General features: G+C 44.5%; 1 long non-coding RNA gene across 1 annotated transcript in view; it reads right to left on the bottom strand.

Moving 5' to 3' along the window:
- Positions 1-2,604: 2,604 nt before the first annotated feature.
- The window catches only part of LOC135069858 (uncharacterized), a 95,716-nt gene continuing 77,565 nt past the window's right edge, over positions 2,605-20,755 (bottom strand). Inside the window, exons 2-3 of the long non-coding RNA XR_010256044.1 lie at positions 5,820-5,920; positions 2,605-2,794 (exon numbers count right to left, since the gene is read on the bottom strand). This is a non-coding gene — a long non-coding RNA (uncharacterized LOC135069858). The remainder of the gene's footprint in view (positions 2,795-5,819; positions 5,921-20,755) is intronic.

Here is a 20,755-nt window from a genome sequence, read left to right as displayed (position 1 = left end):
TAGGTGATTCCCTCTCTGTGGCTGTGAGCGACACCCATAGAGAGAAAATAGAAGCTGTGCCAAGCGCAGCAAGCCCTTCGTTGCTCTCGCCCCCCTTCCTGCCGGCATTCTAATGACCGGAATTCCGACGTCAGTATAATAACTGCCGGGATCCCAATCACCCGAATCACATACTGATCCCTTTGGTAGACTGGTAAAGCTGGCCATACACCTAAAGATTTATTGTCCGATCTGGCTGGTTGGAATGAAAATCTGGTAATGTATGGGAGCAAATGGCAATTGACTATTTGCTGCTAAATGCTGGAAAACTGACAAAAAAAATCTAAAGGATTTAACCAATTTGTCTGACCATTTTTGTCTTTCAGTGTTTGGGAGCAAATGGTCAATTGTCATTTGCTCTCATCCATTACCAGATTTTGATTCCAACCAGCCAGATCTAACAATAAATCTATAGGTGTATTGCCAGCTTTACAATGAATATCTGGTAATGGATGAGAGCAAATGTCAATCAACGATTTGCTCCCAAACACTTGAAAACGGACAGAAACTGTCATTCATAAAAATGATTCAGTGTTTGGTAGCAAATGGTGGATTGTCATTTGCTCTCATCCATTACCAGATTTTCATTCCAACCAGTCAGATCTGGCAGGTAATCTACTATATAATTCTATAGTGTATGCCCAGCATAAGCAATTTGAGAGAGATCTAGTCTTTCATGTGCCAGGTAAAAATAAATAACATAATTGCTGCTGAAATTGCTCGGATTTTGCGTCCCACCACCTGTGATCTGGACCCAGCCTCAACCAAGCTTCTAATAGGTTGTATGGATATAATTGGTCCTGTCTTTGCAAAAATTGTTCAATGCTCTTTGCAGACAGGCATTTTTCCTGGACCCCTAAAGGAAGCAATTGTTAGACCGCTTCTTAAAAAACCTAATTTAGATCCCGACTGCATGACCAACTACAGACCGGTATCAAACCTTCCTTTCCTAGGAAAGGTTATTGAGAAAGTGGTTGCAAATCAATTGGAAACCCGCCTGACAACCCATGATATTTATGATCCATTTCAATCAGGATTCAGGAGAAGACATAGCACTGAAACAGCCCTGGTGTGTGTGTGTGTTAAATGATCTTCTGATGGCAAGAGACAGAGGTGACTGTTCAATATTAATCCTTCTGGATCTCTCGGCAGCATTTGATACCATGGACCATGGGCTTCTGATTGAGCGACTGATACATTTCTGTGGTCTGGATGGCACAGTCCTAAACTGGTTCAAATCATTTCTCACAGGCAGGTCACAGAGAGTATCGTCTGGATTATACTCATCACCACCAGTGCCATTGCCATGTGGTGTCCCACAAGGTTCTATACTACCCCCATGCTTTTTGCAGTATACATGCTCCCATTGGGCTAAATAATCAGGCGCCATGGCCTGGTCTACCACTGCTATGCAGATGATACACAACTGTACTTGTCCTTTTCTCCGGGCACTGATAACCCAATAGAAACCCTAAATGGCTGTCTAGCTGAGCTACAGGAGTGGATGAGCGCCAGTTGGCTGCGACTGAACCCGGATAAAACAGAGGTCCTTAGCAACATCAAAGGACAAGACTGCAGCATAGCCAACCAACTGGACTTACACTCAGGGATTCAGAATTACAAACCACTGATCGTGTGCGGAATCTTGTAGTTGTCCTGGATGGTGGCTTGACACTTAAACCTCAGATATCAGCCACAATCAAATCCTCATTCTTTCACCTGAGGAACATAGCCAGAATCAAGCACTTAATTCCCTCAGATGATATGCCAAAAGTCATACATGCATTTGTATCATCTCGATTAGACTACTGTAATGCCCTCTACCTTGGTCTCCCAGCAAAAGAATTGCAACGCTTACAGCTGGTGCAAAACACAGCTGCCTGGCTGTTAACCAACCAGTCCCGTTCTAGCCACATAACACCCATCCTCTACTCCCTTCACTGGCTGCCTGTAAGATGGCGAATCATCTTCAAGATTGGCTTACTGAGTTTCAAAGCATTACATGACCAGGGCCCAAGGTACCTGAAACAGCTTCTGACCCCATACTGCCCCACTCGATTACTGCGATCTGTAGATGAAGGACTTTTAGCAGTACCTAGAATCTACCGTAATTCATCTGGGGGTCGAGCTTTTAGTCATGCGGCTCCGACTCTATGGAACTCACTTCCCCGCACAGTGCGAGAGGCCCCAACTATAGAATCCTTCAAAAGTAGACTCAAGACTTTCCTGTTTACTCAAGCATTTCCATAGTGTTCCTTTTAGTATCTTCATGCTTCTGTATTTTATGAAAATGTACTCCATTATTTTCTGTACTATATTATGCTATGTATCTGTTAAGCGCCTTGAGTCCTATTGGAGAAAGAGCGCTATATAAATAAAATTATTATTATTATTATTATTGTTATTATTATTATTATTATTATTATTATTATTATAATAATTCAATACAATTACACTTCTGTTAACAATTGTCAGTTCTTTGTTATCCTGTTGTTGAATTTTTCTGGGGATTGCAAAAAAGAAAAAACATGTTCACATTCAATCAACATACTTTATAACATGGGTGTGTGACCTGAAAGTAGTGATCATTAATTCTAGGCTGAAACCTTACAGGATGAGTGTAGGTTTCGTTCAGAGAATGGATTCATTATACGTATGCCATTAGTGTTGAATCACTGGTATGTTGTATGAAGATAATCAATGTAGGATCTCCCAGATGTTTGTAATTTTGTGTGACTTCTTGTGTACTTCCCAGCTGTATAAAATATAAGGCATGAAAATTGTTGATAACAATTCTCAATTAATAATGGCCCGTTCACAATGTTGTGGCCATACTAATGCACATAGTGAAAAAATGTTTATTACTTTTCTATATATAATTATTTTGAGCAGTCAATCAAAAATACAGAACGAAAACCAGCAATGGTGTGGTACATACAGAAGAAGGCCCATAGAACAAATGTCAAATATCACAGCGTAAATATCTATCCGAAAATCTTATTGTAAACAATGTACTTCAAAACTTGTAAAAACCTATTCTTTCATATTTTCAATTGTATGTATGACATTGACCTTTCCTCAATAAAAACTATGTTTAAAAAAATATATATCACAGCATGATCTGGTTGTTTGTGAAAACAGAAAGTGAAGTGGACACAGATATCATGAGACACAAACAGGTGACCAAATTTTGGTGTGAATAAGAACTTGTTATAATTGTGGTGGGCTGTATGCTGTATACAGTACTGTGCAAAAGTTTTAGGCATGTGTGGAAAAATGCTGCAAAGTAAGATTGAGTAAAAAAAAAATAGAAGTGTAAATAGTTTATGTTTATCAATTAACAAAATGCAAAGTGAATGAACAGAAGAGAAATCTAAATCAAAACAATATTTGGTGTGACCACCCTTTGCCAGAAAAAACAGCATTCATTTTTCTAGGTACACTTGCACACCGTTTTTGAAGGAACTCGCCATGGAGGTTGTTCCATAGACTATAATGGGCTCGTTAATTCAGACCCATCATGGGTTTCGACGCTTGCTGTTAGCCTTGTCGGGGTCATAGAAACTTGGGGTCAGTATCGTCTGGTAGCTAATCATCTCTCCTTCCATAACAACCTGGTTCTGAGCCGACTGGACCCCCAGAACCGGAGAGATTAAGCTTTAAGTCCATTTTAATTTCATTTAATTTAATAGCTCACATGTTCATTTGCGTCTGTTTTATTTACTGATTTATTAGTTAATTAGTTTCTTTTTTTGGGTCCCAACAGAGGATTAATATTTTCGACAGCGTCTCTGAACTCTCAACCTCCCTCCTCACCCTTCCCCCTCCCCTGAGAGACTGTTTTTTCAGACAAAGAGGCCAACACAGTATGTAAATGAAGGGCTAATACTACAGACGCTTTGGTTGGGGGAAAGGACTAGAGAGGGCCAGAGTGAATGTACATTAAACAGTACAGTACCGTGCTACAGATTTGCGTGTCAGACGCCCTGACAGTTGGAAACAGGTCTTTTTCTGTGTGCATAATTCAAATGAATGTAAGGTTCTTAAATATATGAATGCTATAAAAAAATTTTTTACAAAGTGTTAAGAAGAAAAAAAAACAAAAAAACAAAGGGATTCGCACTTTGGGAATCGAACCCGGCACTCTGAGCATGGGGTGCGGGACACTTCACAGCTGGCCACGACATCTGGCGATAGAGACACAAGCTCATGTGTAAATGTAAGCATGGGTTTTGCTGTATTGTCTACAAGACTTGGACGCTCGCATACAGTACTGTCTAACATCAATGGACCATTGCTTTAACACATTCGTTTGCGTCTGTATACACTATATTTATTGATTAGTCTACGGGACTTGGATGCTCACATAACCCGTCAATGGACCAGTGCTTTAACACATTCGCTTGCATCTGTATACACTAATTTTATTGATTTATTGTTTTCTTTTCTTTTTTTTTATTGACTCTCGCTGTCTGACCATTGGTCTGTGTGTACTGCATACAGTAACATTACAGTTGTCACTGACCATTTGCCAGAGCTTGTAGATCAATTCGCCGCTATTTGCTCTACAGTACTGGATTAGTGGAGCATTAGCCACCCAGTGGTGAAGATGTGTATTGTATGCTGCGTATGTAGTCATGCCTCAACGCGCCTGTCCGTGAAACAACTGAAACACTTAAACTATCGCTTAGGCGTGACTAATCCTCCGTTTAGGCGGAGAAACAGCAACGATGAGGGAGGCTCCATCTGTATTAAGCCTGGAGAAGACATAAATAAGTGATAAAGCGGTGATAAGTTAAGGTGATAACGCACCAGCCAATCAGCTCCAATATGTAAATTGACAGCTAGGAGTTGACTGGCTGGTGCATTATCACCTTGCACTTATTACTGCTTTATCACTTCTTTATGCCTTACCCAGGCTTAATACATCTGCCCCATAGTTCTTAATGATATTGGCTGTATGTTTGGGGTCGTTGGTCTGCTACAGAATACATTTGGAGCCAATCAGACGCATCCCTGATGGTACTGCATGATGGATAAGTACCTGCCTGTATTTCTCAGCTTTGAGGACACAATTAATCCTGACAATGGGGGTTATTCCGAGTTGATCATAGCTGTGCTATATTTAGCACCGCTACGATCATCTTCCCTGACATGCGGGGGGACGCCCAGCACAGGGCTAGTCCGCCCCGCATGTCAGTGCCGGCCCCCCCGCAGAAGTGCAAAGGCATCGCACAGTGGCGATGCCTTTACACTTCAAGAGTAGCTCCCGACCAGTGCAGCTTTAGCGTGCTGGCCGGGAGCTACTCATCGCTCCCCGGCCCGCAGCGGTTGCGTGTGACATCACGAAGCCGCTGCTGCCTACTCCCCGTTCGGTCTGGCCACGCCTGCGTTAACCGGACCGCTCCCACTAAATGGCGGCCAAATGCCGCCGTTCCGCCCCCTCCCGCCAAGCGACCCCCCCCCGTCCGATGCATTTTGGAGGATGCAGTTATTGTTCTGTGTCCAAAAAGTAGTGGCAGAATTGGGACACTGGAAAGCTCTAATGCAGTGGAACTGTGCCGCTCTCAGGCTAGTCACACTCCTGTGCATGTGCCTAGTGGGCAGGCCGGGGATGGGGTCAAAGGGCACACCTGTACCGGGCCCCATGAGTCAGAGGTACTCCAAGGATCAGGGACTTAAAAATGGGGTAGCAGCATCTGTTAAACAGACTTACAATTAAATAAAAAATGAATTAACCATCTATCCACACTAGCCCTCCCTGCATCCCCCGTGATTACCGGTCGATTGGTCTGGTCCTGCCGGTCCACCAGTCCAGCCCTCCCTTCTTAGTATCTTGCCGCTGCATCATCCCGGATGTCTCTTTCCTGCTCTACGAGATCTATGGAGATTACATGGAGGATGAGGGAAAGTCAGGGAGAGGTAATAATTATATATATATATATATATATATATTACACATATATACACATTTACACATACACACTCGACCTCCAGCCCCCTACAAAAACATCCCTACATGCACTCACATATAGGGATGTTTTGTAGGAGTTTGGAGGTCGAGTGTGGTTGAGGAGTGCCCAAGAGATATCAGTGTACTAGGCCCCAAGGTTCCTGTTGCCGGCCCTGCTAGTGGTAAATCCAACACTTACTGGACTAGATACAATTATGGTGATTGGCCTTGCCTTTGCCACATTCAGCATTGTGTAGCCTGTTTACAGTGTATATTTATATGCATTTGTATTCACAGAAATTAGTGATGTGCACCGGACATTTTTCGGGTTTTGTGTTTTGGTTTTGGATTCGGTTCCACGGCCGTGTTTTGGATTCGGAAGCGTTTTGGCAAAACCTTCCTTAAAAATTTTTGTCGGATTCGGGTGTTTTTTTTTTTTTTTTAAGAACTCTCAAAAACAGCTTAAATCATAGAATTTGAGGGTAATTTTGATCCTATAGTATTATTAACCTCAATAACCATAATTTCCACTCATTTCCAGTTTATTCTGAACACCTCACAATATTATTTTTAGTCCTAAAATTTGCACCGAGGTCGCTGGATGACTAAGCTAAGCAACCCAAGTTGCCGGCACAAACACCTGGTCCATTTAGGAGTGGCACTGCACACCTGGTCCATTTAGGAGTGGCACTGCAGTGTCAGACAGGATGGTACTAAAAAAAAATTGGCCCCAAACATCACATGATGCAAAGATAAATAAAAAAAAAAAAAAGAGGTGCAATATGGAATTGTCCTTGGGCCCTCCCACCCACTCTTATGTTGTATAAACAGGACATTCACACTTTAACAAACCCAACATTTCTGCGACAGGGTCTGCCACACGACTGTGGCTGAAATGACTGGTTGGTTTGGGCCCCCACCAAAAAAGAAGCAATCAATCTCTCCTTGCACAAACTGTCTCTACAGAGGCAAGATGTCCACCTCCTCCTCATCGTCTGATTCCTCACCCCTTTCACTATGTACATCCCCATCCTCACAGAGTATTAATTCGTCCCCACTGGAATCCACCATCACAGGTCCCTGTGTACTTTCTGGAGGCAATTGTTGGTAAATGTCTCCACGGAGGAATTGATTCTAATTCATTTTGATGAACATCATCTTCTCCACATTTTCTGGAAGTAACCTCCTACGCCGATCGCTGACAAGGTTACCAGCTGCACTAAACACTCTTTCGGAGTACACACTGGAGGGGGGGCAACTTAGGTAAAATAAAGCCAGTTTGTGCAAGGGCCTCCAAATTGCCTCTTTTTCCTGTCAGTATACGTACGGACTGTCTGACATGCCTACAGTGATGCTGTCACTCATATAATCCTCCACCATTCTTTCAATGGTGACAGAATCATATGCAGTGACAGTAGACGACATGTCAGTAATCGTTGGCAGGTCCTTCAGACCAGATGCCAGCTATCGCTCCTGACTGCCCTGCATCACCGAACGAACAAAAGGAGAGAAAAAAGAAGGCTCTTGTGTGGGCGCACTCATTAATTTAAGTTAAATAACTTGAATGATTAACCCTTGGTTAGTCAATTAGCAGATAAAACATAATTTATTTAGAGATATTATTTAAAATAGGTATAGTTGCCCCTTATCAAAGAGATGTGAATGATCCTTGTTAAATAAAATGTTCTGGTCCTGCCTCAGGAAATGAGATGGAGAGGGGTGGAGACACTGCAAGTCATAAACCCTTTCTCACCCGACCAGTACAGATAATCTGTATTGATGAGATCAATTAAGTCAATTGATTTTTTAATTCTGTCATAATCCAAATAAAGGAATAACAGCTTGTTTTAAACAGTATGCAATTGTTCATAAGCTGTGCTTGGTTGATTAGTGACCTATAGCGATATATTATAGGATATTTAGAAAGGATCTTAGTAAGAAAAAGAATGGGATAGAAACAAATGGTGATGCTGCTGTTGGAGTCACATACCATACATCATATGAGATGGTTATGCTCTACAACACTGGGTATTCCCTGTGAGTCTCCTCTTCAGGTACTAACTCAGCCCACACTGTTTCGCTTCCAAGATCGGACGAGATCGGGCATTAGCAGTGTGGTTTGATAGTAGAGAGATTAGGTCAGACTCCAATGAGAGTGCACCTATATAGAGAGGAGTGACTTATTAGGTCACACAGATGCAGTGTGGATCTGCTGTTTATGTTAGGCAGGAAACATCAAATCCCACCGGGGTGGTATTGTGTCCCTGGATCATAAATGAGAGTCCACGAAAAAGAGAAAGGTATATGAATTAAGGCGTATTAAGGTATATGCCCTGATAAAACAAAGGTTTAATGAAACTTAGGTTATTAGGCTAAGGTACTAAAGATTATCCATGTATCAGCATACAAATCAGGATCAGGAAAAACCTTTTTTATGGTATTTTATCTATGTGTACACCGATGATAGGATTATGGACAGAGATATATCAAAATTAATTATAGATACAAATTGATGTTACTGGTATATGAGATGAGAATTCTCATATGAGGAAGAAAAAAAGTCACTGAAAACACTAGGTATGAGTTTAGAACTGTTATACTTGCTGAAACCAAAAAGAAATCTTTATATGATCTATGCAGCAATAAAATATTAGGATCACAGGAGGAAGGTAAAATAGAGAATGCAGTATTTCCTACCTATAAGATACAGTTTGATCCTGCTAAATAAAGTATTGTGCAATAGGCCTAACTAAAGGCACTGATAATAGCTGCAGGGATGCAGGTATGGTTTCAGTGACAGCTGATGGCTGCAAGGATGCAAGTGCAGTTTCAGTGACAGCTGGGTTAAATGACCCAAAAATGACAAGATGGAATAATCTGACCTGAGGCTAGGAATAAATCAAATGCAGTTGGACAAACCAGGACCCATTTGGAATGGAAAACGCGTTTCACCCCTGTGGGGCTTGTTCACTTCCTGGGTCTGTGTATGAAAAGCAGGGAGATTTAAACTCCCTGTTTGAAAGTTGCAGCCAATGGAAATCGAGGCTGGTCAATTAGTTTAAGGGTGAATTGGTGTGAACGCCGTGGGCTGCTGACGTCAGCGGCTGGGCGGGATGCTGGGACGGAAAGAAGAACCAAATCAATTGGAGGCGCCATCTTGGAAAAGGGCAGTTAGCCCTTAGTTATGTTGGCCGCTGTTTATGTTATGATTTAGTGGCTGGGCAATGCGTGCTAAGTTAACTAGTGTAATAATGGGCTGATGAGAGCCGGCTAGCTGGCTTTAGTGGTTAGACAAGGATGCCCAGAATTTAGGAAGGCCGTGTTAGAGCGGGGTCCTTGGTTGACATTGTAGCTATTATTGGTTGTGGCTGGTGCCCTGCATCACCGCCAGCGGGTGGTTTTGGAAATGTTATCCTTTTCCTGGCAGCTCCAGTGGCGGGAGAAAATGAAGCAGCCACCTCTTCCCATCCAGTGTTGGGAAGGTCGGGCATCGCAACCGACACAATTGGACTCTCCTTGGGGATTTGTGATTTAGAAGAACGCACAGTTCTTTGCTGTGCTTTTGCCAGCTTAACTCTTTTCATTTTTCTAGCGGGAGGATGAGTGCTTCCATCCTCATGTGAAGCTGACCCACTAGTCATGAGGAACATAGGAGAGGGCCTTAGCCGTTCCTTGCCACTTCGTGTTGTAAATGGCATATTGGCAAGTTTACGCTTCTCCTCAGACGCTTTTAATTTAGATTTTTGGGTCATTTTACTGAACTTTTGTTTTTTGGGATTTTACATGCTCTACTATGACATTGGGCATCGGCCTTGGCAGACGACGTTGATGGCATTTCATCGTCTCTGCCATGACTACTGGCAGCAGCTTCAGCACTAGGTGGAAGTGGATCTTGATCTTTCTCTAATTTACCCTCCACATTTTTGTTCTCCATTTTTTAATGTGTGGAATTATATACCAGTAATATATCTGGAATTAGACGGCAGTAATGTCTGGAATTAGATACCACTAGATAGATACCAGATACCACTGTGACTGGAATGATGATGACCTATGCACAGTGACAGGACACTACCACAGCACCCTATAGCAGCAAGAAGCAGCACAAGACACTTGACTTTTAGTCACCACAATGCAGCACTGACACTGAGCACAGATATTAAGCACTGTTCAGGATACTAGAAGTGACACGGAGCTGCAAGATACAGCAATGGACTACTGTACAGTACTACTATATACTGGTGGTCACCACAATGCAGCACTGTACTAAAATATACTGGTCACCACAATGCAGCACAGATATTGAGCACTGATCAGGAGAATAGAACTGAGTCTGACACCAAGCTGCAAGATACAGCAATGGACTACTGTACTGTACTACTATATACTGGTGGTCACCACAATGCAGCCCTGTACTACTATATACTGGTCACCACAATGCAGCATAGATATTGAGCACTGATCAGGAGAATAGAACTGAGTCTGAAACGGAGCTGCAAGATACAGCAATGGACTACTGTACTGTACTGTACTACTATACACTGGTGGTCACCACAATGCAGCACTGTACTAAAATATACTGGTCACCACAATGCAGCACAGATATTGAGCACTGATCAGGAGAATAGAACTGAGTCTGACACCAAGCTGCAAGATACAGCAATGGACTACTGTACTGTACTACTATATACTGGTGGTCACCACAATGCAGCACTGTACTAAAATATACTGGTCACCACAATGCAGCACAGATATTGAGCACTGATCAGGAGAATAGAACTGAGTCTGACACCAAGCTGCAAGATACAGCAATGGACTACTGTACTGTACTACTATATACTGGTGGTCACCACAATGCAGCACTGTACTACTATAATACTGGTCACCACAATGCAGCACAGATATTGAGCACTGATCAGGAGAATAGAACTGAGTCTGACACGGAGCTGCAAGATACAGCAATGGCCTACTGTACTGTACTACTATATACTGGTGGTCACCACAATGCAGCACTGTACTACTATATACTGGTCACCACAATGCAGCACAGATATTGAGCACTGATCAGGATACTAGAAATGAGTCTGACACAGAGCTGCAAGATACAGCAATGGCCTATTGTACTGTACTACTATATACTGGTGGTCACCACAATGCAGCACTGTACTACTATATACTGGTCACCACAATGCAGCACAAATATTGAGCACTGATCAGGATACTAGAACTGAGTCTGACACAGAGCTGCAAGATACAGCAATGGCCTACTGTACTGTACTACTATATAGTACTGGCGGTCACCACAATGCAGCACACTGAGCACAGATATTGAGCTTTTCAGGCAGAGAACGTAGCCACGTCCTCTCTCGCTCAATCGACAATGCACGAGTGAAAATGGCAGCGACGCGCGGCTCTTTATATGGAATCCGAATCTCGCGAGAATCCGACAGCGGGATGATGACGGTTTCCCCCGTTCGGGTTTTCCGTGTTGGGCAGGAAGAACCAAGGCTGTCTCGGACCCATATAAACCATGTGAAGTTCGGGGGGGTTCGGATCTCGATGAACCGAACCCGCTCATCTCTAACAGAAATATGTTGTTTCTTTTGTCTATGAACTTGTCCTCCACAAGTCATGTGAACCTGCTTCCACTAACTGGATCTACAAAGTGTGACCTGTGGGGATCTGCCCTGCATGGACCATCACTGACACTGGTGAGTGTAATAGCACGTACAGTGGAAGACCAGTGCATTATAAAATGACTCCCAGTCCTCATTAGGCTGATTAGCCTGCCTGCACATCCTATCATCATCATCATCAAAATAATATGAGTCTGTGCATCGGGTAAAAGGCAGAAGACCTGTGTGTGGACCTGTACCATAGTTGCCTACCCTCCTACACTCTGCAGGAGACTCCCTGAAACAGTGGCAATCTCCATGATTCCCTGAATAGTCCAGCAATCTCCCTGATTGCACCTTATCCTCTTTATGTAGCTGTTACATTCTTAGGGGAGGGGGGGAGAAAACATGTTTTGGTACTTACAGGTAAATCCCTTTCTCTGAGTCCATAGCGAATGCTGGAGTTCAGTACTATGGGGAATAGACAGGGTGATCAGATGAGACAGCAATTTACTCTTTTTTTTTCAATGTGTGTGACTGGATCCCCCTTTCCCCCATACCTCTCCCCAGACCAGTTAAGAAACTGTACCCGAGGAGAGACGGTAACCCGACCAACAGAGGAGGAGGTAAACAAAATAACCATAAAGAGAGGTCTCCATACAACAGGAAACTCAGAAACACACAGATATACATTGAAACTGAGTGTGCATAGAGAGATAGAGATACATATAGAAAGATATACCTCTATATACATAGTATTGTCATACAGTGGTAATCATACAGGTCTTAGCTGTCACACCCAGGATTAGAATCCCTGACCTGTAGCACTGAAAGTAGATACTGCACCGACAGAGCTATGTACGCCTGCGGAATATACAAAAGAGAAGAACAAAATGACAGGAACGCAAGGAAACTTGCAATCAGGTCCAAAGGACACCACTCCACCCGGAACCACCGGTACAAATAGTCATATAACCACACTGCCCGAATAGAGCAGTGCAGGGTCCCCTATGGACTCAGAAAAAGGGATTTACCGGTAAGTACCAAAATCCTGTTTTCTCCATCATCCATAGGGGATGCTGGAGTTCAGTACTATGGGGACGTCCCAGAGCCTCCCAAACAGACGGGAGAGAGCTGGGAATTCAGAAAACTGCACAGGCAGGCCGTGACACAAGGTAGCAACCGATAGTACCATGGAGTGACACAAAAAGATGTCAGTTAACTTAAGATGCAGTCTAATCCAGAAGGCAACTGAGACAGAGACCCACCAAGACAACTGGGACACAGATATCGTATGTGACACTATATAACGTACCCACAGCGCTGCTAGTCGAGCAGACAGCATGTCGAGGTTGGTGAGGCAGACATTGAACCCAAGGTATAGCCATCTTGGTTACACAAGGACTAAAGCCACCATAGGGCCCGAAAGAACTACTGCCTGCAAAGGCTAGTCATACCTATTGCAACACTGCAATATCCATCGAGATCCAAAGGACCATGCGGACTGTTGAAGGCCACCACTCAATGAGAATGTGCCATAGCAAGAGCAACAACAGAGTGTGTTTCTTAAAGAAATGCAGTAGAGATATCTATACGTGTTAGGCAACCTATGCCAACCAATAGTATATGAATGCATGTGGACACAGAAACTGCAGGGTTAGTCGCGTACAATAAAAGTGTACCCCACATTCCTCAAATGTAGGTGAACAAGCCCGAACGCAGAGGCAACCTAATAGGCCCACCCGCAAGAAGTGTACATCGTTTTCACTGCATGAAGAAAAAGGGAAAGAGCAGAAGGTCATAGCCACTTAGTAGACAACGTCATCCCTATTGTCGACCCCATTAGCGCAGATAAAAGGCGAGCAGGCCTTTAGAAAACATCTGTTGCAAGAACTATGCTCGATCAGACGTCCTGTGGATACAAAGCCTAAGGTAGATCACAATATGTTGATTGCTTGCTTTTTACTCTGCATTGGCTGGCTATTGATGGTTAACAACCAATAGTAGATGGTTGTGTCATTGAGAGTGGAGACCCAATGATTTTCCATTTGGTGATTGGACACAGCCAAGCCCCCTAGTTATGACTGGTCCCTGTCATAAGTACGCTAGAATAGAAGAATAGCGCATAATCCGCCTTCCAAAGCAGAAAAGATGTGACCCAACACCCTTCCATGGATTTATGGACATCTATGTGTAGTGCAGAAATCTAAGTAAATACTTGCACTGGACCGGAGAGACAAATTGGGTTGTATTGTAGTCCTATGGAAGGCCAACCAACACTCCCAGACGTAGAGAACACTGAATGAGCCAAGGACCCAGCAAGAGAATTTGTACACTCCATGAGAGTATCTGTCACTGACCTGGGTTGGGGGTGTTGTGAACTCGGGGGTTCATCCGATGGTCGGCAAGAGGAACCACAGCTGGGTCGGAGCAGAGATGGCCGGATATAGGTTTTCCTCATACAGGACTCTGACAGTTAGAATTTGTGTGAAAATGCCAAAGAACTTTATTATGGGACGGGAGCAATACAGCGACACATAAAAGGGAGAGAAGTTGTGGGTGATGTCCAAGGTTACTGAAGAATTTGTGAGCGATGTCTACAGACACAGATGAATGAAGAACTTGTGAGCGATGGTGAAAGACACTGACAAATGAAGAACTTGAGAGCGATGGTGAAAGACACTTGATGAATGAAGAACTTGTGAGCGATGGTGAAAGATACTGACAAATGAAGAACTTGAGAGCGATGGTGAAAGACACTTGATGAATGAAGAACTTGTGAGCACTCGTGAAAGACACTTGATGAATGAAGAACTTGTGAGCGATGTTTAAAGACACTTTTGAATTAAGAATTTGTGAGCGATGGTGAAAGACACTTGATGAATGAAGAACTTGTAAGCGATGGTGAGAGACACTGAAGAATTTATGAGCGATGTTTAAAGACACTGCTGAAGGAAGAACTTGTGAGCGATGGTGAAAGTCACTGAAGAATGAAGAACTTGTGAGCGATGTTTAAAGACACTGTTGAATGAAGAACTTGGGAGCAATGTTTGGAGACACTGATGACTGCACTGCAAAGAAACACGCTGGTTGCTGGGAACTCTGGAAACTTGGCTGCCGAAAGACACCCTGAAACGCTGGAAGCACTGGAGTACAGCTGCAGGGAGACACACGGTGAACAAGAGCACTGGCATCCACTTTAGGGGAAAAGACGATACTCAGGCGCCGGGGCTCTGCCCGGCGTCTGGTTTTGAATTCCCCGCCTTTTCGCGATTGGTGGAGCGGGTAGGTGACGTCAGCCGCTCTCCGCCCCCGTGACGCCGGACGTCATGGCGGCGCCCACGCTACGGGGAACCGCCGGGAGCCGCGCCAGCCAGAAGCCGGAACCCGAGGACCGCCGGAGGGGAGAGCCGCCGGACCGACCAGCAGACACGCAGGGGTAAGCGCGGCCGCCGCTGCCCCTGGCGTGTGACAGTACCCCCTCCTCCAGGAGTGGCCCCTGGACACTTCCCGGGCTTAGTTGGATGTCTGGAATGGAAGATCCGCACCAGTCGGGGGGCCATCACCTCAGTAGCATTGACCCAGCTTCTCTCCTCAGGACCATAACCTTTCCATTCTACCAAATACTGTAGATTCTTGTGAAGATAACGAGAGTCAAGAATAGCTTTGATTTCAAATTCCGTTCCAGCTTCAGTCTCTACAGAGGTTGGCCTAGGGAATTCTGAATGGAACCGATTCAGAATGAGGGGACGGAGGAGAGAGACATGGAAGGAATTTGGTACCCGAAAGTGGGAAGGCAATCCCAATTTGCAGACAACCGGGTTCAGGACTTGCAACACTGGGTAAGGACCAATGAACCTCGGAGCAAACTTCATAGCGGGCACTCTTAAACGGAGATTGCGGGTAGAGAGCCATACCCTGTCGCCAACTTTGTATTGAGGAGCTGCCCGTCGCTTCCTATCCGCAAAGAATTTGTAGCGACCGGAGATTTTCTTGAGGTTTGCGTGAATCCTACTCCAGATTTGACTGAAGTGTCGGAGAGTAGAGGCTGCAGCAGGAACATCTTCCGGAGGACAGACGGGTAGTTCTAGAACTTGTGGATGGAATCCATAATTAATAAAGAATGGGGACTCGCCAGTGGAAGAGTGGTACAGATGATTATGGGCAAATTCGGCCCAGGGCAAAAGTTCCACCCAATCATCTTGTGAAGGAGAGAGATAAACGCGGAGAAAAGTCTCTAAATCTTGATTAACGCGTTCAGTTTGCCCATTGGTTTGAGGATGGTAGGCAGATGAAAACTTGAGTTTTATTTGTAAGGCTGAACAGAGGGCCCTCCAGAATCTTGCAGTAAACTGCACCCCCCGATCAGAGACTATTTCCAGAGGTAACCCGTGCAAGCGTAAGTGTTCACGGATAAATAATAAAGCCAACTTGGGACCTGACGGTAGCCCGGTCAAAGGAACAAAATGTGCCATCTTAGAAAAGCGGTCAACAATCACCCAGACGGTATTGTGACCTTTGGAGAAGGGCAAACCAGTAACGAAGTCCATAGAAATATGGGTCCAAGGCCTCTTAGGAATGGACAGTGGATGAAGCAACCCCGCTGGAGGCAGCCGAAGAATTTTGTGCTGAGCACATTGAGGACAAGAGTTGACATAATCTTGTATATCCTTCTTCATAGTATCCCACCAGTATGACCTTCGTAGAAACTCCCACATTTTTTGAACTCCAGGATGTCCGGTGAACTTGGAGACATGAGCCCACTGCAGCAACCTTTGTCGAAATTTAGCTGGTACAGACATTCTCCCAGGAGGAGGACCCAGAGCGGTGGGAGCTGCCGAAATAGAAACTGGACTGAGAATCAAAGCCTTTTCAACAGAATTCTCCTCATCCGAAGCAGTTAAGGAACGAGACAGAGCATCAGCCTTAAAGGTATATGCAATTGCGGTCGAATTCCCGAAAATGTCGAAAAACGGGACATTTTGGAAAAAAAAAAAAAAATCGACAATGCAATTCAGTACTTTTCGTCAAAAAAACGGACTTTCCAAATTCGACTTTTTGAAATTCGACATTTGTCAAATTCGACATTTCTTCAATCGTACAAATGCGGCAATTCGCCAAAAATATATTCAATTGAAGTTTGGAAATTCGGCAACAGTGCTTTTAGACAATAAATTCGTCATTTTCAATCCGCCACACTTTGGTGGCGGAATCTAATAAAAAAAAATGAAAACATGTTTTTTTTTTTGTGTTTTTTTTGTTGGTAATAGCATATCTATTTATATTAGAAGGGATTAGGTACTTGGTTTGTCTATTTTGGAGGCACAAGTATTATTTATATATATATTTTTTTAATAAAGTAATTTTTATTCAGTAGTCTGGATAGTCAGGTACAGACATTGCAGAGCATCATCATAACACAAAAATTGAATTGAATCAGTTATCTCGAATCAGAACCTCATTTTTAAAATAAGTTCACAGCTGTGGAATAACAGATCATGTCCATGAGGGAATATACAAAAAATTTCCTATTGTTTAGACCATTTGGGTCTACAAGATCCGTAACCAAATATATAAAACTTCATTGATTTTTATATTTTCGCCCTTAATCTAACCCATAAGAAAAAGAAAAAAGAAAACAGAAGCAAAGTGAGAAGGAATCATCTGATTCAGGACCACGTTAATCATGCAAATAAGTATACGAACACGCAGGGCTCAGCCGCCAAGCATCGCAAACATACATCATTAAACAGTAAGTTTTGGCAATTTAGCACCTCAGCGCCCTCTATAGTTACTGGACCAGGTGAGAATAGGGGGAGTCAAGCCATGGAGACCAGACCCTTTCAAATTTGGCTGATGCGTTTTGTTTCATATATACATATCTTTCCTTAAGTATTGTATCATTAATTAAGGTCTTGAGCGCAGAAACTAAAGGGCCTCTAGGGGCCATCCATAGCCTCGCAATGCAAACCTTAGCCAAGGCACATACACTGCGAGCATACAGATCCATTGACACAGACAGAGAAGTAGAGCATCCCATCCCCAAAATACAGAATTGTGGGGTAAGCATTCCGCCAGTCACTCCCGTATTCTCCAGAATTGACCTGACTCCCAGCCAGAACACCCTCAACCTCGGGCAATCCCACACTAGATGCCAAAATGTTCCTATCTCTCCCCCGCACTTAGGACAGAGGCCAGATCCGCCCGTCCCAAAAGTAGCCAGCCTAGCTGGAGTCATATATGTTCTGTGTAAAATGAAGAATTGAATTTGCTGATATCTGAGGGATTTGGTAACTGTGGCAGGGTATTCCAGAGCAAGGGCCCAGTCCTCCTCAGTTATTAGACCCATATCCTCCTCCCACTTTCCACGGAGACGCGTCAGAGGGTCCACATGGAGCCTAGCAAGAAGATATCCATACGCAAGGGAGACCATCTTAGCTCGACCCAAAGTAGCCACAAAGGTCTTGATGGGAAATGGGAGGATTCGTGGGGGGGACTCAGCAAACTGGGATTGGAGGGCATGACGAAGCTGGAGGTATCTGAAAAAGTAGGAATTGGGTAAGTCAAACTCATCCTTCAGTTGTTGAAAGGATTTGAGTACATTATCTAGGTAGAGTTGAGAGATAGAAACCACCGATCTAGGGGCCCATACCTCCCGCCCCTCAAGCGCATGTAATTCAGGGAGCTAGTCAGAGTACCAAAGGGGGGTATCTGGATCCAGACCGTCGTGTCTCAAAAGGTCTCTCAGGCCCCGCCATATCTTTAAGGCCTGGAAAATAATAGGGGGAAGAAACCGAGCTATGCTCCCGCTCAGTAGCACCTGCACAGGAGAGAGGTGAGGAAAGTAACAACGAATAAACTCACAATGTAAAGAGTTAACCCCAAAATCCTGCGCCCACACACTAATATGAGTCAGCTGAGCAGCGTAGTAATATATCTGAAAATTAGGCAGAGCCAAGCCACCGTCAGAGCGCTGCCTGGTAAGGGTATTTAGCTATATCCTAGGTCGTTTTTTAGCCAATATCAGTGAGGATAAAACGCTATTTAATTTCCTAAAGAATAGCGGATAAATATATACCGGGGACTGGAGAATAATGTATAAAAGTTTGGGCAGTATAATCATTTTAATGAGATTAACCCTGCCAGACACCGTCAGTGGAAGCTTACACCAAGTTTTGGATTTGCCCATGACCCACTGCATGGTCGGGTCCAGGTTCAGAGGGACAAAATCAGAGGGGTCGTTAGTTATTTGGATTCCAAGGTATTTAAATTGTATCATCCAACATAGTGGCAGGGGGATTTTGGAAACAGTAGGAGGGGGCCTACGACTGGCATAATGTATGATTTAGACCAGTTAATTCTAAGACCCGAGTGATCTCCAAAGCTCTCAATCACACGTAGCAGAGTGGGCATTGACTTGGTGTAATCCTGCAAAAACAACATGTCGTCTATCCTCACGTGAACCCGTACCGATTCCCACAATTTCTGGGTGTGATCTTATCAAACAGGCCAGGGGCTCAATGGCCAGGGCAAACAGATAGGGGGCAGCCCTGCCTAGTACCCCGGAACAGTTGAAAGGAGGGGGAGACATAGCCGTTCACCAAGATCCTGGCACTCGGATGTTGATACAGTAATTTAGTCCATCTGATAAAGTTAGGTCCAAAGCCCATACAAGCCATCACCTCCCATAAATAAGCCCATTCAACGCTGTCAAAGGCCTTGGCCGCGTCTAACGAGACCACAGCCGAGTCAGAAGGGGAGTCATGTGGGAGTTGTAAAATGGTATATAGTCTACATATGTTAATAGACGTGGACTTCCCTGGCATGAAGCCAGTCTGGTCCGAGTGAATGAGGGAGGTGATCACTGTGTTAAGCCATACTGCCAATATCTTTGCCAGGACCTTAGCATCGGTGGGTATCAGGGATATCGGCCTATAGGAATCCGGAGACCCAGGGTCCTTACCGGGCTTTGGAATCACTATTATAACTGCCTCTGACATAGAGGGGGGAAGTTCGTTATTGGCAAATATATCTAAGTATAGGGTATGGAGCCTGGGCCCAAAAAAATCGATATGATTTTTGTAAACCTCGGAGGGAATTCCGTCACACCCCGGAGCCTTGCCATTAGGGGACACACCGATGGCCGCAGTCACCTCCTCGAGCGTCAAAGGCGCCTCCAGCAGCTCACAGGCCTCAGAAGAGAGTGCGGGCAGCAGAATACCCCCCAGGTAGCATGAGAGATCTAGAGCAGAGCACGTTAATCGTGAGCTATAAACCTCAGAGTAATAAGATCTGAATACCTGCGCAATGTCCGGCGTGGTGTCAACAAAGGAGCCATCCCCATCGGACATCCGGGTGATCGTAGACCCAGGACGATCAAAATGTATCAGACGGGCCAGGAGGCCCCCCGTCCTATCAGCCTGCATATAAATATTAGTAGCCTTAAAAAGGAGGGAACGAGAGTTTTTATCAGACAGGTGGGCCAACCAAGCCGACTGAGCCACTAGCCAGCGTGTCTTCGTCGCGGGGGCACCATCGAGCAAGTATTAGGACTCTAGTTCCCTAGCGTCGCTTTCAAGGGCCTGTTCTCTCTCCCTTGATGACATTTTATGAGCCGCTATGCGTCCAATATATGAACCTCTTAAAAACGCCTTAAATGAATCCCAAACTATCGTACCCGGGGCTGATCCTACATTGTCGTTAAAGTAACCCCCCCACTGAGTCTCCAGGTCACTGCAGTCGCCTAGTTGGGTCAGCCAAGAGGGGTGCAGTTTCCAATAAGAGTGTCCCCTCTGACTTTCCACAGCAATAGTCATCAACAGAGGGGAGTGGTCAGAGACCCCTCGAGCCTCGTAGTGGATGTCAATGATCCCAGGGACGAGGGCGGGGGGCACCAGCATCAGGTCAATCCTGGAGAAGGAGCCATGAGTACTGGAAAAACAGGAGAACTGGCGGGTCGCAGGGTGACGGAGCCTCCACGCATCTACCCACTGCAAACTATCCAAGAAATTAGCAAACTTGGTAGGACCACCACCCGCTAGCGCAACATTCGGGGAGTGCCATCGGTCCAAGGATAAATCTAGGATGTTATTAAAATCGCCCAAGCATATCACTGGGGTGGTAGGAGATGGAGCAATGAAAGAGGCAG

Source organism: Pseudophryne corroboree, chromosome 1, assembly GCF_028390025.1.
Source record: "Pseudophryne corroboree isolate aPseCor3 chromosome 1, aPseCor3.hap2, whole genome shotgun sequence".
In the NCBI taxonomy this organism is placed as follows: Eukaryota; Metazoa; Chordata; class Amphibia; order Anura; family Myobatrachidae; genus Pseudophryne; species Pseudophryne corroboree.
The sequence above is the reverse complement of the archived record's forward strand: the minus strand, read 5'-3'. Positions and strand labels throughout refer to the sequence as shown.